This window comes from Camelus bactrianus, chromosome 3, assembly GCF_048773025.1.
Source record: "Camelus bactrianus isolate YW-2024 breed Bactrian camel chromosome 3, ASM4877302v1, whole genome shotgun sequence".
Taxonomy (NCBI): Eukaryota; Metazoa; Chordata; class Mammalia; order Artiodactyla; family Camelidae; genus Camelus; species Camelus bactrianus.
Window position 1 is genome coordinate 14,498,399 of NC_133541.1, and position 21,124 is coordinate 14,519,522.

Sequence of the window (21,124 nt, forward strand, 5' to 3'; positions counted from 1 at the left end):
AAGACACCGTAGTATGAATCGAGGCAGTGGTACTAAACTCTATAAGCAGTCATTGATCTTTTTACCACCATATATCAACAGTGAAAACAAAAAATTGCTAGTTTCACTCAAAAATATTTTTTGATGAAGCAGGAAAAATGATCGATTTCATTAGGTCTCTAACCTTACGCACACATCTTTTGAATATGCTGGTGATAATGTGGGATAGTCTGAGGAAAAACATTTATCCAATTGCTTGAGTTGTAAGCTGAGCTAGTTGGTTTTTCCTGGGACATTAATTCCACCTTAAAGAACAGCCAACAGACATACTATGATTTTGGATATTAGTTAGGCAGACATTTTTCTCAAAAATGAATTAAGTGAGCTTGTCACTTCAAGAAAAACAAGAGAAAGTATTTGTAGCTAAGATAAAATTGGGAATTTCAAATGAAGATAAGAATTTTGGAAAATGTGTCTTTTGCCGTTGTTTGATGACTTTACAATTTGTAAAGACTCTTATGATAAGATGGGTGGTTGTTACGGGTGAATGTTTGTGTCTCCCAAAATTCATATTTTAAAGCCGTAATCCCCAATGTGGTGATATGCTGAAGTGAGACCTTTGAAGGTCGTTAAAAAAACCAAAACAACCAGCCCAAAATGGAGTTGCTTACAATAAGCCACTCGTCACAAAACCAAAACTTAATTACAGTTTCAGCTCTCCCAGAAGAGACTCTTAAACCAGTCCATCAGGAATGACCTCATCAGCAGTAGTTAGATACTCTGCCCGGTAGCCCCTGCCATCCGCAAGGAAGGTAACCTTGCAGTGGCCCACCTGCCCTTCCATCTGGTGTAACTTCCTTGATCCCAATCCCTCTGCTTGTAAAAGTCTTTCATTTTATACAGCTCATCAGAGCTCTTTTCTGCCTGCTAGGTTGGAGGCTGCCTGATTCAAATCGATTTTTGCTTAAATAAAATTTTGCTCTTAAAATTTTAATTTTGTCTCAGCTTATCTTTTAAGAGAGGGAATTAGGCTTAGACAAAGTCGTGAGGGTGAGGCCTCCATTTTGCGATTGGCCCCTTGTACAAAGAGGAAGGGAGACCAGACCGAGTGCACTCACTCTCCCGTCTCTCTGTCTGTCTGTCTCTGGCTGCCTGATTCATTCATGTGAGGACACAGCCGGAAGGGGGCTGTTTGCAAGGCAGCAAGAGAGCTGTGAGGACACAGCCGGAAGGGGGCTGTTTGCAAGGCAGCAAGAGAGCTCTCGTCAGGAGCCAACTTGACCTTGGGCTTCTCGGACGCCAGGACTGTGAGTAATAAATGCCTGCTGTTGAAGCCGCCCAGTGTGTGGCACTTTGTTAGAGCAGCCTGAGCTGAGATAGTGGTGATGTTAATGAATGTGAGTTTTTGATAGCGTGTAATAAATAATTTAAAAATTGGAAGAGCCTTATCAATGATCTCAAACAGCTATTGAAATACTCCACTCTGTCCCAAGTAGACATCTGTGTGGCGCCAAGTTTTCTTCACATACATATATGCTTCATATAAATTCTTTGTATACTTTAACCAAAGCAACTTATCATACTAGAGTGAACTCACAAACACAGACAAGAATCCAGCTGTCCTCTATTAAGCCAGATGTTAAAGAGATAGGCAGAATTGTAAAACACTGTCACTCCTCACTTTTTAATTTTTCTTTGAAAATATAATTATTTTGCATGAAAAATGTCATTTATATTAACATATCATGGGTTTATCAGTTACTTAAAAATTTGATGAAACATTTCTCAGTTGCAATTTCTAATCTGGTAAGTAATGATAAAACCCACATAAACGAAAGTTCTTTGACATCTTCACTAATTTTTTAAGAATGTGAAGGGGTCCCAGGGCTTACAAGTTTGAGAACTGCTGATCTAGCCTATCCTTGGGTTCACCTTCTCTTTTTCTGTCACTCCTTCAGAGTCACTGGGACAAAACTGCACAGTGACCATGGCTGCCAGATCACCCTGAGTCCAAGTCCCAAATTCATCTCTTCTATTCCTTGAGGTACGAGGTCTGAGGTTCAGCCCCGGTGCTGATCTCCTGGAGTCTTTACCAAAACCCACTGTTGTCTATATATGATGGGGGGCACTTCCCTTGTCCACATCCTCAGGGGGTTCCAGTTTGTCTGCTGCCCTGCAGCTGAGCTGTGGATACCCTGCATCTCAGGGAGACCTTTCTGTCTGATGTGTTCTCCAAAAGTCTCAGTCACGTGCAGCTGAGCATGGAGCCATTCTGGTTTTCTATACTCTTTTCTTTCCTAGTGCTGGCTTCCAAACAAAACCCAAACCAACCAAATATAACACAACAAACCACCATGCCAAACACCCCTGGCTCCTCCTACCAGCTGTTCAGACAAGGGAGCCCTGTCCCAATGGCAGCTGAAGTTCAAGCTGGATGCTTTGCTATCGTGACCTTTTCTTTTATTGAATGAATGTTAAGGTGCAAACAGCCAACAAACTTTGCTTTTCCTGCCGCTAATCTTTTAAACTCAGACTGTGGGATAGTTTCCTCCATGTCCCTGGATGAACTCGGAGGTCTACCTCAGGTTTTCATTTGATTACGCTTAGCTCATAATGAGCCCAAATCAAACCCCGAAGAACGGTCTCACTTCAGTCATTAAAATGTCCAGACTGGAGTAATCATCAGATTCAAAGATTGAAAATTAATGCTTCTTTGTTTGGCTCCAGCATGAAAGGGCTGTTCATTCCCCATTCATCTCTCAGTTTCTCTGTCTCCATCTCTGTCTGTCTGTCTCTCTTTGCTATTGGCTTAGACCACCAGCATCAGACTCCCTTTTGACTCTCTATTTTGCACATGTAAACCAGGTATCAATCAAGGCTGATTTTTGTCAGTGGCAGAACCTTACTGGTTAAACTATATAGAAATACATCTCCAAATTTGGTAGGTAGGTTACCCTGAGTTCCCCAATCGAATTGGCATCTCCTTCTCTGTTCCCCTTCCTCCATGATTTTCCTTACTTTTCCACCATCTAGCAATGGAAAGATATAATCTAGAACCACAGGGCTTCAAGGTCCCCCTCCAGCTTCTGTGTTCTAGGCCTGGGGGCTCAGCCAGATCAGTAAATACCTCATTTTTAACAATCAGTCCCATTCTATTTGGTATGAGCACAAATCCATCAAGAATATTTGTGTCATTAATAACTGCTTTCTGATTGGAAGCTCGTATTAGCTTCTATTCTAGAGGACTAGGACAAAAGTATAGGGGCCAGGGAAAATTATCACAACACTGAAGAACGACTTGGCAATACTTTAGAAATAATTTTCTTATCTATGTGAATGTCTGTTTCCATGACTAATTATATATATATACACACACACAGTATATGTAGTATATTAATTACATATATGAGTGTGTGTGAGCACATAGAAAGTTTGACACTATTGGGAACATTAAAATACATAGAGAAGTGACAGTTTATCACTGAGAACACAAAACATCAAAGAGAAGAAACTGTGAGTGGTGGCAGAAAATAAAAAGATAATTTACTGGAGAATCACCTGAAGGAAAAAGTAGTGGAAATAAAGCAAACCATGGACTCTAGGTTTTCAAATATACAACAATAACAACAAAAAAATGTAGAAAAAGTGTTCTATTTAATAAGTTTAAAATGGCATTATTTTGAACCATGAACATTCTCTTAGTTTCACATTGTCTTCCTTCCGTGTTCACTTCTTTCCATCTCTACTTCCATCATCTCCTCACTGGAGCTGTTCGGTATCATGCAGTAATTTATATCCACTTATTTAAAATAAAACCCTTATCACACCAAGCAAGAGAAGAAAAATGAGTCTTGTGCTCAAGAGAGAGTGCCAAATGCCTGATCAGCGTAAAGAGAAGAGCAAGAGGGAAGGAGAGAATTGTTGCCTTAAGGCATTCTGAGACATTAGTAGGTCAGAGATGAAGACAGGGAGATAATTCAGAACTGAGGACCTAATATGGTGGCTAACGTTTCTCAAAGGAGCACAAGAGGCGTGTGATGTGTTTTGAAAACATAGATGAGCATGTACTGAGGATTCTTGCAAGTCTGTGGTGCTGCCTTCCATGATCTAGGGCCACTGCCTAGTGACAGAAGGATGCTATGTTGCTAATGTAGTGGGTGCTGCCTGCTTAATGTCCCACAGATTTTCACTCTTCAGTGAAATGAAGAACTACCTTTTGACTCAGTGAGTCATACATTTTGGTTATTTTATTGTTAAAAATTTTTTTGGGGGGGAAGGCGACGTAATTAGGTTTATTTACTTATATATAATTTTTTAATGGAGGTGTTGGGGATTGAACCTAAGACCTTGTGCATGCTAAGCACACACTCTACCACTGAGCTATACCCTCCCCCAGGTTTGGTTATTTTAGACATGAGTGCTTTTGTATCCCTCAGATCAATCTAACTCTGGAAACTTTTTGAACGTGAAACTGCTAGATTAGGAGTTAAGAAATGGTGGCAGGTTTATTTATTTATTTATTTTTTTACAATTGTATCAGGGATTTATTGTAAGATAGCTATTACAAAAGGACTTGTTCAATTTTTTTTCCTCCATATTTTTGTGTATAGGCAATCCTAGTGAAGAAGGGATGGAGATGGAGAAATAGTTAAAAAAGAACTCATTATCTCGTGCTATTTTATTAGAAGATTACACATGAACTTAAAAAGTTCATTGTATTTTTTAATGCCAGAATTACAAATTACCTCAATTATGCACCTACGTTGCAGTTGATGATTTTGGCTTTTTCTAGTTCAGCGTTCTGAAGACATTGGTGAAGACTGAGAATTAACGATTGTGTCCAAGTAAAGCTATCTCAAAACAGAAACCAAGTCTCACGAGAAAATTATTGAAGTTTACAAGGGAGATATGTCTTTTAGAAACAAACAAACAAAAAAGCACCTAATCACGCATCCATTTATAAGCTTTCTAATTTGGCCGCCTGGCTATCAGAACACCTTGAAGCAAATAATTCTACAGACATTTCAGAGATCAAAAGGGGGCAGGATGTTTCCTTGTAGCAAGGATAGAGAACAGAACTGAGGGAAGAATGCTTTTCCCCCAGTGAAGTGGTTATAGCAATGATACAGCATTTGTTAACAAAGCATCTTCTTAATGAATATTTGATTATTTCAGTAACTACCTATTCAGTCACCATTCATTCCCATGCTCCTAGAAAGAGTACTTCAAGATTCATAATAAATGACATTTTAAACATCACATTTCTGCACTTAAGGATTGGATTAGAAGACATCCTTTTGGATCCTTTTCATTTGCTTATTACATTTATGACTTTTATAATAGTCCCTAAACATACGAGAAGTGAATATGGGTGGAGTGTGGGGGATTCAGAAAGCAGAAGTGTTACACATTCTCACAAAAGACAATGGTCTAAATATGGGTGAAGGTGTGGGGGGAAGTGGTCTTAAAAATATCCACTGAAGTCTCTTGTCAGTCAAAGACACTGAGATCGCTGTTGGGCTTATTACCAAGGAAGGACATCATGGCAAAACCAGTGATTCTGGAATTCCCCTCCCCAGTCATTATGATGCTCCCCCAGCTCCCACCCTCAGGCTTTCCTCAGCCCTGCTGCTTACCTGACCTTCCTCATTACATACGCTGTGTCTCTTTACTCTCATACTTCTTTTCCTTCTCAGGACTGATTTTTTTTTTTAAATAAACTCTCTACTATTGCTTTCCACTCTGCATTTTATTACCCAAATTCAGATATGAAATACATTTCCTTCAGCCTGACTGCTACTTCCTCATATTATTCTTTCATCTTTACGACTTAACTGAGAATTTGTCTCCACTAAAATCCTTCCCCTCCACCACTTTGGTCCCCAACAGAATCCAATCTAAGAAACACCACCTTACAGTAATTGTGGAACTCATTCTCTCCCAATTTTCTTCTGGTTTACAAGAAACATTTTGTTTTGGAAAAAATATATATATAACCATCATTCTATCATTTAGTGTCCATCATTGGTTCAAAAGTTGGTTCAAAGTCTAAACATAGACCTACTTTATAACCCAGCATTTGTGCCTCTAGGTATTTACCCAATTGACTTGAAACCTTATGCCCACACAAAAAGCCTGCACACCTGCACATGAATGGTCATAGGAGATCCATTCATAATCAGCAAAAGCTGCAAGCAATTCGTATGTCCTTCTAAAGGTGAATGGAGAAACTAACTGTGGTACATCCATACAATGGAATAGCATTCACCAACGAAAAGAAATGCACCACCAAGCCCTGGGAAGACATGCATGAATCTTAAATGAATATTGCTGAGTGAAAGAAGCCAATATCAGAACACTATGTATTTTATGATTTCATGTATGTGAGATTCTGGAGGAGGAAACACTATAGAAACAGAAACCAAAATCAGTGGTTGCCAGAGAAGTACCTCTTCTCTCAGATAAGTCTTGAAATGACTGCAGCCTTGTGAGAGACCACAAACTTGAGGACCCTGTGAAACTGTACCAGGTTGCCTGACCCGCAGAAATGCTAAGATAATATATCTTTGTTTTTTAAGCCTCAAAATTTGGAGATAATATGTTACACAGCATTACATAACTAATCTAGTCATATATATTTTACATAACATTATAACCAAGTCACTGGATGAGATTTTGTTTTTAAATAAGAAAGATGGTGTTGAAATGTTGTGAAAATATCTTTGTCCTGGATCTAAACATGCTAACAGTTATCTCTTTAAATAGGGAAGTTTTGAAATCACACACAATGTTATGCCTTCTACCTTTTCAGAATAAGATTTTTTAGTATGAACTATATTTCAAAGAAATTTATTTAGAACAAGAGTCATTCTATTGCATTTTCTCTTGATTTTCCCCTAAATTAGCATTGATTCTCCAACTATCAGTGGAAAAAAAAGGTGTGCTTTTAAAAATAAAATAGGCCAAAATAAATGTTTGGTGCCACGTTCTGCTTCCTCCTAGATGTGTCTACATTTTAACAGTGCAAGAGAAACAGACTTCTTTCTTATGTTTTATGTTAATGAGATGGAAAAGAGAAAAAAGATGATTCTAGATAAAGAAGTAAAAGCCTGTTATTCAGACTCAGAGAGGGAAATAAAAAAGAAATAATATCTAAGATAGTATAAAATGTCAAATTGTAATTTGTCTGGTTCCTCATTCATATCATGTTCAAAACTGCTCTCTCCACTGGGCTCCTTTCTATACCAACGTGGCCCATTTCCTATACAGACATTTTCTTTGCTAATGTTCCCCATATGCACAGATTAATCTTCACATCTTCTTGTACTCATTTTGCCTCTTTGGCTTGTGTTCTGTTTGCCAGCCATATGTAACCATCCTTGCAACATTTCCAGACCCAATTTAAAGTTTGAAAAACATCCTTCCCCACACTTTGCATTTCTATGCCTTTAGAACTTGGCATAAGTTTCTCCATCAAAATCTAACTAGTCTTCTTTTCCTTTTTTTGTTTTTCCTTTTTTTTTTTTTTTTTTTAGCGAGTTAATTTCAAAGAAGGATTTCCTCCTACTTTTATCATTTTTGGCCTGACTCTGAGTTCAGAGAACACAAAAAATGTAGCAATGCATCAGTGAAATCTCTTACAGTACAGTGAGGGCAATTCCAGGAGACAGGTGGTGTCTTTGAGGAACAACTGGATTGGATCAGAAAGTACTCATTCAAGGTTTTCAGTTGACTTTTTATGTGTGAACCTCCCTTGGCTTGAGAAAGATACACAACAAGTGACCATTTACTACCACTGGAATGAAGGTTTGTCACATGTGAGCTCGTAGAATGGCCCTTGGAAAGATTGCCCCAAAAATAAAATTTTGTTTCCTGATTTATCTGACGGCTCTCTATGGACAGAAGCAAACTATCCTATCACAACTTATATCACCCACCATGTCACAGACGAGGACAAGTATTTATGTCATTACTCCAGGCTGGATCTTCTTTCTCCGCCTCTAAGTCATCTCCATTTTCTAAGATTTAGGTCAAGTACACTTCCTTCACAAATCCTTCACAAACACACCCACATTGATCTCAACTTTTCTAATCTCTTGGAGCATTAATTGTCTTTTTCATTTTAGCTCTTAATTATAGACTCATACACATCCTGGAATACGCTTTCTTTTCTTCTTCACCTGACAAACACCTACTTGTTATTAAGGACTCATGGTAAGCAACACCTAGTCCCTGAACTCACCCCTGACCAATCCTACCCTCTGGCACCCAGGGAAGTAAGTGTCCCCTCGACACTGCTCCCATAGCATCATCTAACTGAGAATAGAGCCTGGGTCCCTCTATCTGATGACATACCAACCTTCTCACCTCCCCATTGCATACTAAACTAGCCCTAGGTTTAGGCAATTAATCATGAACAAACCTCAATATATATTTGATAAATAAATGAACACAAAAATAATGAACCTGTGAAAAATGAATTACTGCATTCTTATGTGTATCAAAAAATCAACAATGCATATAAATTAATTCATTATGTATACCAATCCATCAACTTATGTGCATGAGTTAATTAACCATTATTTTTATGGACCTAGGCTCATAAATTAATAATATGTATCAACTGCTATGTGCACATTTATTCCTTGCTGAATAGAAGGGAGAAAATACGTGCATAAGATACATATATGAGCTCTCCTATTTAACTAAAGGAGGAGATTTTGTTCTGTTCACTGGAAGAGGCTGAATGTTTGTGTCCTCTGAAAATTCATATGTTGAAACCTAATTCACAACTTGGAGGTAGAGTCTTTGGGAAGTGATTAGGTTATGATGGTGAAGCTTTCATGAATGGAATTAGTTCCCTATGAGAAAGACCCCGAAGACCTCCCTCACCCCTTCTTCCATGTGAAGACACAGCAAGAATCAGCCGTCTGTGAATCAGGAAGTGGGACCGCCTTAGACACTGCTCTGTTAGCACCTTGTTCTTGGACTTCCCAGTCTCCAGAACTGCGAGAAATGAATTTCTAGTGTTTATAAGCCACCTGGCTTAAACAGATTAAGGCATTCAAATTTTGCACATTGCATATATATTTTTACTCAAAGGAAGTTAGGGAAATAGAAAATGAGCAAGAAACTACCAAGAGGAAAAATACCAATAAACCCAAGGTTTTAACCTTAGCATCTGACACATTTTCTTTACATGTTTTCATGTAGTTATTATCATGTTTTACCATTTGTACGCTGTCATTAAAGTGGCTACACAGCATACAATGTAATAAATGGTCACAATTTAACTTATTGAATCCACCAGCCAGTGGGCACACACATTAGGGAAACAAAAGTTATTAAGCTCTAGGCAGAAAGGAGAGTGTTCTTCAGAGGAACTGCCGAGGTTTCAAGGAGAATTTTGGAAAAGACCTGTTAAAGGATTTGAGCTTACGTTGGGTGATTCTAAGCAGGGTTTACAAGAAGAGGTGGCCATTTCTGAATTAAGTGCTGTCAGAAATCAGGGGCAATTCAAGGATTAGCTAACTTGGCGATTTTTCTCTAGAAGGTAGGGGATCAAAGCAATGCTGGCTGCCATTGGTTAAATAAGTAGTAGTCACTCAAGTTAGTACAAAAAGGAGACTGTTTAGTTGTTTTTGTGATTGCTGTGTGTCCTTATATCTGTCTTGTTCCAGACTGGATCATAGCCACGCCTCTCCGATGAGCGTTGATGTGTTGTGTGTTGATCATCACAGTCTAGCTCTAACTGCCCACTCCCAGGATGAATTTTCACTTTCTGAAATGAATTTACTTATTGGACATTTAGTTTCCCACTTTTTAAATTCTTTGATGTTACATGCTGAGCAATATTATAAATGCAGCATTAACATAAAAGGTCTGGGAAATGGCAAGTTGTCATTTTTTATCTGTCTCTTTATTGCTGTTATTTTCCTGACAAATTGCCATGTACAAGTCTGAACTATCAACAATAAGATATGACGCTGTATCTTCATCATTATTGTGGATTGCATATTTTAAAAAATTGTTTATTTAATAGGCAAAAATGGAATACAACCTTTAACTTAAATATTTAAGTTTCTATGATGATTGGTGAGGCTGATTTTGTTTATTACATGTCTTTATGGATATCTGAAATCATTTTGAAGAATGGTGAAAAATGCATCTCTAAGATAAGACTATTGTAGATATCACTAACTCCTCAATTTCTCATCATGTGTTTTCCTATGCAGGGTAGCATCTTTGGGTAACCTTGCATATATTTATTGAGACTAAAACTGAATATTTGATATTTTTAGAAATAGTGTTTTAGTAGACAAAAATACTTAGATAATTTCTTCAGGGCAAAACTTTCAACTATTGGCAGAAATCGCAATTGATCTTGTGAATGAATGAATGAATAGGAAAAAAAAAATAATCATAAAATAAAATGCTAAGGCAACACTTTAGAACTATGTGCTTCTTTATGTAATTAGTGCATTATATTTCCAAAATGAGATGACTCCTTTAATTTTAAGCTGCTGAATTTGTGGCTATTTGTTATGCCACGAGAGAAAACATACTAGTTTTCTTTTTGCCAAATATTTTTGATTGGAACTCCATTTGAAAATGAAAAGAAGACTTCCTGGAAGAAGGACATGTGTCCATGATGTATGTGTCTGAAATTTTATTTCACGAAATCTTGATTTAAGTTAGCATGACAGAGTTCTAGACACCAAATATATTGTCATAAATACTTATTAGATGACATAACCCATAGGGAAATGAGACTTTCTAAATGTTAACATTTCAGCTCTACATCTTTCCCAAAATTGACTTACAAAATTAATTAAAACATAATTTAGTTATATTTATATATATATAATTTAGTTGTATATAGCCAAATATAAATAGAAGAACTCCTAAAATTACTTAGAATATATTCCTCTTTATCAGTTATTTTATATTGACTTTTATATCTAATTGTAGCTTTCAGATAGTAATGGAAATATACTCATTAATAAAATAACATATTTTAAATTATTGTTCAAGTTTTCTTTGAAAAGTTTTAATAATTAATTACATTATCAAAACATAGTAAATATTATTTTAGATATTGAAGCCAAATGTCTTTGAATATACACATCAACACACAAGGATATTTTATATACATAAATGCAATTTTATACATTAGACATATATATTATTATATTTATTATATTTAAAATAAATCATACCTTCAGAAATGGAAGCAATTGATTTTCCTCTGATTTTGAACCCCACCAGAATCCTCTGCTCTGAATATGACATGCTTTGTTCACATATGACAATCTTGTAACGTCAGTCATGTCCTACCACCAGCAACTGCATCCATTATGTAGTCCGGCAGTTTCCCTGTAATTATTTTTCAAGTCATTTCCAGAGTACTTCATAAAACATTTTTAATGCCACCATACGGAAATGAACAATAAATTAATTCCATTTTCAAGGGCTTTTTAAAAATGTAGCTTTATTTTAGGTTGTAGTAAGTTTTACGTTGCTACTTTTATCAGAGGCATGATATACAGTGTTTTTGTTTCTTTTAAGATAAGAGTTTCATTGTTGTAATCTAGAGAAAAAAAATTGCAGTTTAACAGTGAAACAGTGAAGTCTTTTTTTTTTTTTTTTTGGATAGGGAGGGGGAAAAAGCGAACTTACCACTCCCTCTCCCATATGCTGTAACTTTCATCTCTGTTTTGCCATCTCTTCCATTAACATTATGATTAATGAACGCTCTCTAGAATTTCAAATACCTTGAAAAGTAGCCAATGCCGGCTCTTTGGAGGCTACACTGAAAATAAATAACAATAAAAACGGAGTGATCCAGGCTTTTGAAGTCTTTAAAGACACCATCACTGTGATCTTTGTACCACTGCTGAGGAAAAGAGGACAACATTTCACATTTCTGGCACTACCAATGACAACACAGCGACTGAGAGAAAGCATGAATCTCTGAGAGCAGCATTAGGATACAGGACTCCTGCTGGGCTCACCAGTTCCTTGCTCTGCACAGCTGCCTTCTCAGCTGGGGGTTTTAAATCAGCACTGTGAGAAAAGACAGAAATGACCATGGTGCATTTGCCTCACTATGAGAAAAAGGTAATGTTCAATTAACACTTCAGCCTTCTGTTTTCCAACTGACTTATTTCTGTCTTTTGTTTGTGTTTTTTTTTGGGGGTCTTTTGTTTTGTTTGTTTTCTTTTCATTTCATGGAATGAAATGCTTAACCTAAAAATAGCGGTGTGTTTGCAGTTATGCAAGGATAGTCTCACGGCTGTGCTGAAATCAGTAAGAGTTGGAGGAATTAGAGTGATTTAAAAAAATGTGTATATTCATACCCACAGGATATTAACATCCTGTTCACCTAACTAAGCTTGCATGTAGCAGTGAAAATATAAGGAGTGAAAGAGTAGAGCTTGTTTTGAAAGTATTTCAATAAATACAACATCTGACTTGTTGAGAATGTATATATTTACCTTACCTGCTGCTCTGTTGTAGAATTGTATATACCATAGTGTTACTAGTGAGCTTTGCTTTGAGCCTGGTTTAAATACTGATTAAAAAAAAAAAAAAGACTTCATTTCAAGACAGCAATGTTTTTATCCTTCCAGCCATAAAAAAATATATTATCTTCCTTTATACTTGCTACAACTTGATTTTGGAATTGCATAGATACAAATTAATGAACATGACTTTATAGAATACTATTCTTCATAGGATTATTTGGTTCTGTGTTCTTACAGACAAATCCACTAAGGTTCTTAGCTGTACTCTTTTTTTCTCTTTGAGAACAATTTATTTTGCAAGCCCAGAATTATACTAGAGAAACAGCTATGTGATGGATCTGTATGTGTGCGTGCGTGAGTGTATGCTTAACTCTGACTTGGCAGGTCTTATGAATTTCCTCTCAGATTTTCATTAGCCTTCTGGTTGAAAAGTTGGCTGTTTTGAGCTTGAATAATATTCTTAAGAAGGAAGTTCAGGGGTTGAATGTTCATTGGAAACATGTCAAGATAGTTTTATTTTAAAGTTTGAACCAAAATATTCATTACCACCACTTTAGTAATTGCTCAGTATAAAATCTGGTCAGCAATTCATTTTACAAACATTTATTATATGCCAGGCTCTGGGCTTGGCAACAGAGACAAAAAGACAAGCATGTGGTTCTCACTCTTGAGATGTTTATAGTCCAAACCTTTTGATTAATGAGCTGTTTTCTGAAGAAGAATTTGATGTTTAACTTTATTGCTGTACAATTAATGTTGGAAGAAAGTTTTGAAGAATTTATTGAATTTCACATCAAAGTAGAATATTTGCCTAGTAGGCAAGTAGTCTACCAAGGATTAATTTTTAATTTTCACCTACTTAGGCAACAACTACTTCCTGAATGACTCTATTGTATCACACACTGTTGCAAACACTTGGGACATAACAGCAAACAAGAAAAACAAAGCCTCTCCCAAGAGGCTTACATTCTAGCAAGTGACTGAGGACAAAAAGGTAGCATGAAATTTCAACATTTTCTAGAAAGACAAAAGGCAAGGTGACTGAGAAATTGAACCTGCTGACTTGATATTATAGCCACTCATCCGGCCCACTTGGTTTTCATATTGGACAAGGCTGACCCAAAGGGAAAAAAAGGGATTCTACAAATATTTGTAAACACTTTCACAATACCTAGAAGTAACTTTAAAAGCAAATAATAAATAGTTTGTAATAATGTGGTTCTTCCAAATTCTGTGTTAAGAAGACTATGCAAAAATTATTTTAATTTTTGAACGATCATGAGTAACTAAGTTAGTTAATGATAGTTTCCCTGAAACTTTCCCTTGAGCTACCAACTGGCAAAACACACATGTTCTTCACATCTACCAACATTGCTGTACACTCACTGTTGATCTGCTTTGGTTATGAGTGAAATCTGTCCCCTGAGCATGCTTCTGGGATTCCACCACAAAAAGCATTTGGAAAACATTTATATGCAGCTTCATATCATCTCTTTCTCATTTTGAATACCTCATTTTTCTATTTTAAGATTGCAGTGGAATACATTTTCTCTCTTTTCTTTCTTGATCTCTTTCTTGGTTTATTTGTTTCTTTCCCAATTTGTATCTTCTTTCTATTTATATGTATGTATGTTTGTATGTGTCTATCATGTATCTAAAAATGAGCATCTAATGTTTTAGCTCACCCTCAGGTATTTTAAATCTGTTTCTGCATTGTCACCTCTGTTAGAATAGATGAAAAACTAAATTCTTAAGGTCCTGGGTTCTCTTGCAGTGAGAGTGACCATATTCTTTAGTTATGGACACTGAGACATGAGTATGAACTTACTAAGAGCTTTATGAAAGATTTTGTTTACCTGATAAAAGGCAAAGACATGTCTGCATGGCTCCTTTTCTCTTCTTTCTTGAAGGCAGACTGGGATGCTGAAAGCTTCTGCAGCCATTTTGTGACGATGAGGAGGCAAATAGGAAAATAAGAGAATTTCAGAAATGCCAGCTGTAACATGCTAAAACAGCTGAACCAATATCAACTGCCTCAAGACTTCCTTGTTATGTCTGAAAAATAAATCAATATTTACTAAGTCCCTCTAAATGGTATTTTCTGTTACTCTTAGTTGAAAGCATTCCTAACGGATTTCACATGCATAAATAATTTATAGAGGTTGTTGAAAGTTGAGCATTAGGTTATAAAATAAAACACTTAACAATAAAGGCAAAGTGCAATTCTCATCTTCAGGAATTTTATGGTGAACATTTCATATGATGAGCAAATAAGCATCAAAATATTTTCTGATATTTGCCCAATGTCTGGGATCAGTTTGCATTGGCATGTTTCTTACTGTTTTTTGGTGTTCATTTTATAACACGTAAAATAATAAATTGCATTATTAAGTTCATTGCATACCTACACTTCTGACTATATTAGAATAAAATGTATTTTAAATCTATGGATTTGTAACATTATCTGTTCAATAATATTTAAAAATTCATATTCCTTGGATACTTCAGGAATGAGAGAAATTGTTTTACTTTTACTGTTCATACTTAGGATTCTGTACATTCTATGTTTAAAAAGCTGGGCTATGAGTTTGAGCCTTTTGCTACACCATCATCCACTCTAAAGCTCTAATTTATTTAGTTATTACCTACCAAAATTAGCATAAAGCGATATCTGGAAACACCCTTTAGGAAGAATTTTTCCCAGCACAACTCTATACAACCCCATTAATTCCCCCCTCCTTTGAGTAAAAAATCCAGACAAAACAATTTCACTAATAGGAAGGTATGTCTGACACATTAGGTTTTCCAGCCCTTTTGTGATTTATCTGTACAACTGTATGAAATTGGCATAAAGAAGTGTCGCTGATATCAAGGAAACTGTTCCCAAGTTGCTTTGGGGAGACAATAAAGCATAACAAATAAAATGTTGCTGTAGTAATTAAAAGAATGTGTGAGCAAATGCGAATTAAAGGGAAATTGATACCAGCAACTGATTTCAAGGCCTATTTTATACTTTCATCTCCTCTGGCAGTAATGTGGGGTTACAAAGATTCATCAGATGCCAGTGGCTCTAACCAAAACTTTTATGGCCACAATAGCAGGATGCTTAACTCAGATTTGTAATTTGGAAACTGAGATGTGCAAAGAAGCTGTTGCTGGAAGTAGAAAATAAGTAAAACAGAGATCATATAGAAAGAAGAGATCTGACAGCAAGCAAAAGCTTCACTGCAGAAGATGGAAAGAAAAAAAGAAAAAGAAAATATGTATGTCATTTTGTGTGTGCTGTGTGTATGTTTTGTGTGTGTGTGTGTGTGTGTGTGTATATGCATAGGCAGGCATGTGGGATAATTAGAAAAAGGGACTGGAAATGCATCAATATAGAGCTTGTTTCCTTTTGATGAGATGGGGAAACTATTGCCAGACAATTATCACCACCTCTTGTTTTCCAGAGTAATGTGCAGCCCACGAACTGGAGAGCTGATCTGGGACTTAAAAATGAAGGTTGCCTGCTTTCTTTGAAGCAGCATAGCATCTATGTGTGGTAGTTGAGTATAAAACAAACAGAGATGCTTTTCCTTTACATGCTAGAAGCAGTCATCCCTGTTGCCAAGGAAACATCCTCAGGCGGCAAGGGTCACCTTTGCAAATAATCAGAAGACTTCAAAAGCAGATCAATAGAGTAACACCAAGACCTGAATTTCCTAGCAAATGGCTCCTATTTTAAATGTCATTTCCCAATAAACACTTGTTTATGTGATTACTATGTTCTGGGAAGCAGGAAGGCAAAATTGAATGTGCATTAAGTCTAGTCCAGTCTTTTCAAGCTCTGCTCTTGGAAGCCTGTGGTTTTGAAAGGCGGAATGAGCAGGCTCCATGGCTTAGATGATGGACTGACATTCAGATTTCAAAAGAGAAGCTGCACATGAGACTTCGTTTGAAGAAAGTTTCCACTCATTTAAAAAAAAATACAGACCCTTTAAGCATGATTATACTTTATCTAAATAAGCGAGATTTTTATTTTAATTTCTGAGAATGTTTTGTCATTATATTAGGTTTGTGCAGATTTTGTGTTAATAATGTACAATTGTGCTCGTTAATTCATTCTTTTCTTTAATATTTATGATTTTGTACTATGAGCCAGACACTACTCTGGATATGAGAAGGGAATAGAATGTATTCTCCACATTTGAGATCTGGGGGACTCAATCTGAGGAAGCAAGTAGCTATAGAAACAAACAATGGACCCACTTGCAGAGGGAGCACAGCAGGACGCTTGTAATTCTTTCTGGGGACGTGAGGAAAGGCTTTTGGGGAGAGAAAATGCCTGATCTTAGCTTTGAAAGGCGGATAAACATTGAGCAGAGAGTACAGTGCTAGGAGGACATTCTACGACAGAAACGACAGTAAATGCAATGAATCTGAAGAGCAGATTTCACTGGTGTTCTGTTGACTGAAAATCAGGATGTATTTGGGGTTGTGTTTGGAGATAAGGATGGAGAAGGAAAGTGGGCCTGGATCAAAAAGTCCTTATATGGTATAAAAAAGTTTATACCTTACTGTTAGTTTTCCAGATTTTTTCCTTTGTAACTTCAAACCTAGCTAATGGAATTATTTAATGCTGTAATAAGCAGAGCTTTAACTAGCTTGTTTTTATCCCCTCTTTTCTCCTTTTATAATCCAGAATTATTTACAAATACCTATTGCTTTCAGATGGCTTTAAGGAATTGTAATTTCTGAGGTTGTTTATTATCTAAAGCAAGAATTGTGAAATCCAGGGGTAAACTCTCTTGTTGTTAAAACTCACAATCATATTTGATTTATTAAAATATAAGTAATGAAATTTTATGATAGGAGGTAAAACGACCTAACTCATAGAATTAAGTTGTCAGAAGCAATCAGTCCTTGAAATCACATATCTTTTTGCCAGAAAATTCAAAAGTGACAAATGCAGGTAGCACTTCTGACTACTAATGTGTTGCATGCCTCACTGAAGTGCACCTTGTTAATGCTTCCTTTTTGAGGGACAAGAATTAAACGTTGTGTATAAGAAACTGTGGAGGGTGCCTCTGTGTGAGAGCTAACGCTTTTCGGCATCATTTAGGTTAGCCACCTGTTCTAGCCTGCGTTTGCTGAATAAATTAGATGCTCTGGGGAGAGTGTGCGCAGCTGATTGGTTTGCCTTGTTACCAAGGCAACCATTTTTCTCTCTGCTGTATGACTCTGAAAGGGTTCATAAACCATTAGTGCTCCTCTGGGCAGGAACATGAGAAATTTTCTTCTTTTCTTTCCTTTTTTAAAAAAACTCCTTGTCAAGATGACAGGATTAGTGGAATTCAACAGATACTTTTACCAGATTGTTTATTCAGACAGTACATTTTCCAAATGTGTGAAAAGCTGAAGTCCAAACCTTAAAGGCATGTAAGTAACAGCTAAATGGAGGGAATGCTAATGATAACAAATTAAAAAATTGAAAATATTTTTCCATCTCAGGTGGAGTTTGTCTAAGGCAATATATGTAAAAACACAGATTCTCTGAATTCAATTCGAAGGGCAGTGAACGCAAGGCTATTTTCCCAAATTATCCCAGCGATTATTCCTATCAGGGTTTTCTCACTCTGCAGAGACAACGGAACATGAAAGGCCATCAGTTTAGTAAAGGCTTTATCCGATCCATCAAAGCACAAATTCAGGAGCTAAGTGATCATTTTCTGAATGCCAGAGGGCTGAGGGGGCTGTGGGCTGATGGCTGACTGCACACGATGGTAACGCCATCGGAAACCAGCACAGATTTTCACCCACAAGTAATATTTAGACCTCAGCACGTTAGTTTTCTTCCGTTTTGCAATCCATATTTGTCTTTCCTCTCCTGCTTTGTGTGCTGTCCATTTGTATTCCAAATCTTCGTACATAAAAAAAAAAAAAAAATCAGTAGACCTCCCAAAGAGATACATTTATTTCTCCAGCATCTACCTTGTACCAGGAATTTTGTGTTTTCCCATTTGCTTCACTCCTCATGTCAACTCATTCATCATGTCTTCCAGAGACTTGTGTGGACAGAGACTCAAGTGGATTATATAATTAGCTAAAAATAGTGAGGTTGATATTCATAGTGAGTTCTAGCTCATTCTAAACCCCTGCTTTTCCAGTGTGCTGTTGTGTCTCTACAGTTCTGCAATAATGCTAACAATGTCCTTTCTGAACACTGAAATATTGCAGAGGGTAAAAAAGACATAGAATGTTAAAACATTCAAATTAAAATTCTTGGAGAGCTTCTTGTCCTATTACTTTGAGTTTATTCAAAGTAGACTGCAATTCCAGGTTTTGTCTAACACGCTGTAATGCTGAAGCTTTTGTACAAATTTATTAAGAAGAATGACTTCATCATATATGGCAATTCCTTTGACACCTTTTATTGTCTTTCTACAAATACTAGAGAAACTGATTAAAATTGAACTATAAATGCCTATCTTGTAACAATCTTATTTGTTGTTCTTTTCAACTGAGAACCACTGGGATCTCTGAGAGTTTAGGCTTATGTTTTGATTATGGATAAACCTTAATGCAATTAGATTTACTCTAATTTCTGATTGTCTACAGTTTTAATTCTCTCTTCTGGGATTTCAAAGCTGAAGTTGATATTTTAAAATAAATAGTTCTTTGCTATGTACTACATCATTTTAAGGTATGACCATACCATAAATAGACAATTTTTAAAAGATACAGTTCTTAGTGTCCAATGAAGCAGTCCAAATATTTTACTTGGTGTGAAAGCAAAGAGATCCTTCTTCATTAAGCACATTGTGATTGACCCCCGCTATGGTCAAATATTAACAAACACTACAGGATAATAATATATTAGTGGGAAAAGCTCAAAGATAACACCCTCCTACAATATGAGGATTTGGCAAAATAAGAAGATGCATACTTCGATTTGTTGCAAACAAGATGGGTTTGCTTTTTTCCCCCTCCTATTTCCAGTATCAGTTTAATGTTTGTAAGTTTCTCCAAAGAATAAGGCAATTATTTACAATCTGAAAAAGAATGCTATACAAAGATACTCAATTTGCATTTTTAGGAATAACTTTATTGAGATGTATTTGCTTCTACCATTTTCTTCCAGTTGTCTAGATTGGATTAAAATACTACTTTCGTGCTCCAAATAGTGGACTAATGCCCTAGTTCATTCAACATGCTCTCAGCAACCATTTACGGCCTTCCTTGTGGCAGGTACTCTGTTAAGGGCTGGGTATCCAGAGGTGAACCCACAGTTCCTCTTCTTCTTGAGCTAAACTTTGTGGGGGACCATCTACAAGACAGTCATTGATCTCAGTAGGGTAAATGCTGTCATGGAATAATGAACTTGTGGATTGAAGGATATACTAACAAGTGTTTCCAGACAGATTCTTTCAGCACCCACTCCCTCATCCTGAATCATCCTTAGTATCTTGTACTGCTGACCACTGTACCCACGACTTGCTCTGTTGTTTTAACCCCAATCTTCAGATGCATCACAAAGTGGATATTTGCACTTATAGTTTTGATTTATCTCAATTGTAGTTTTCCCCTCTGCCTGTGCTACTTAAGTTAATTTAAACAATGAATTTTTTGGAATGATTTACTTTGTTATGATTGTATGGCTATTTCTCTCACTGGGATAATCCTGCCTTAAATCTTCCAACATTACATTTTAATTACTTACCTGCTGGAAAGCAAAGTTTTAAACTGTTGACCTATCCATTGACTCCAATGGTGAGATGTGTTGGAAACATTTCTTCCTGAAGGATCCTCTTGAAGGGAGTGCTTGCACCCCAGATTCACCTAAGACACATCCTGCTCTTAATCCAATGCCACTCCTCACTGATGCCTGCTCATCTCTGTCAAGCTTTTTTTTTTCTCCCAAGATGTGCAATCAAGTTGCATGATGCCTACTAGACGCCACACCACCAACCAGGAGAGCAGCTAGTTTACATACATGAATGTCAGTGAGCACCTTCCACCCACACTGGAAATCAACACATTCCTGGGGTCCAGATTTATTTTAATGTTGTTTTAAATCTAAATTTTAAGCACCCTAATTTGCACAAAAAAGAATCATATTGAACATCTTGTTCTCCAACTTGCTCTCTTCCCAAATAATTTGGAAAACTTTTGGTGTACTCAAGTCAAAAAGGAAATTTAGTGACAGATTCTGGGCAGTTTAAACTGAATCTCAAGAAGGAAGGAACCCATGGCTGTTCTGGGGAGGTCAGAAGCAGCAACTCAACAGGCCATTGTTATGATGTAACTCAACTCACACTGCCCTTTGTCTCTGCTGGTCCCTGTTCTAGTTCATAAACTCCTAAGAGAAAGAATTTGGGTTTAGCTTAGGTCCAAGTATATATATTGGACTAAATCAACCCTGGCCAAAGAGACTGGTGGAATTGAATATTAGGGGAATGATTACAAGTGTTCTACAATTGAACTTGTCTTTTTCTCATTTGCTTGAAAGGATCCAGTTTCCAAATAAAAGTGGCTTACCAGCACCGACTGTCAATTTATTTTCTCAAGGCTGAACTACTTGCTAAGATCTCTTTTCTTAACTTTACTTCTCTTTTTTAATCTATCCAGGTCATAATTTA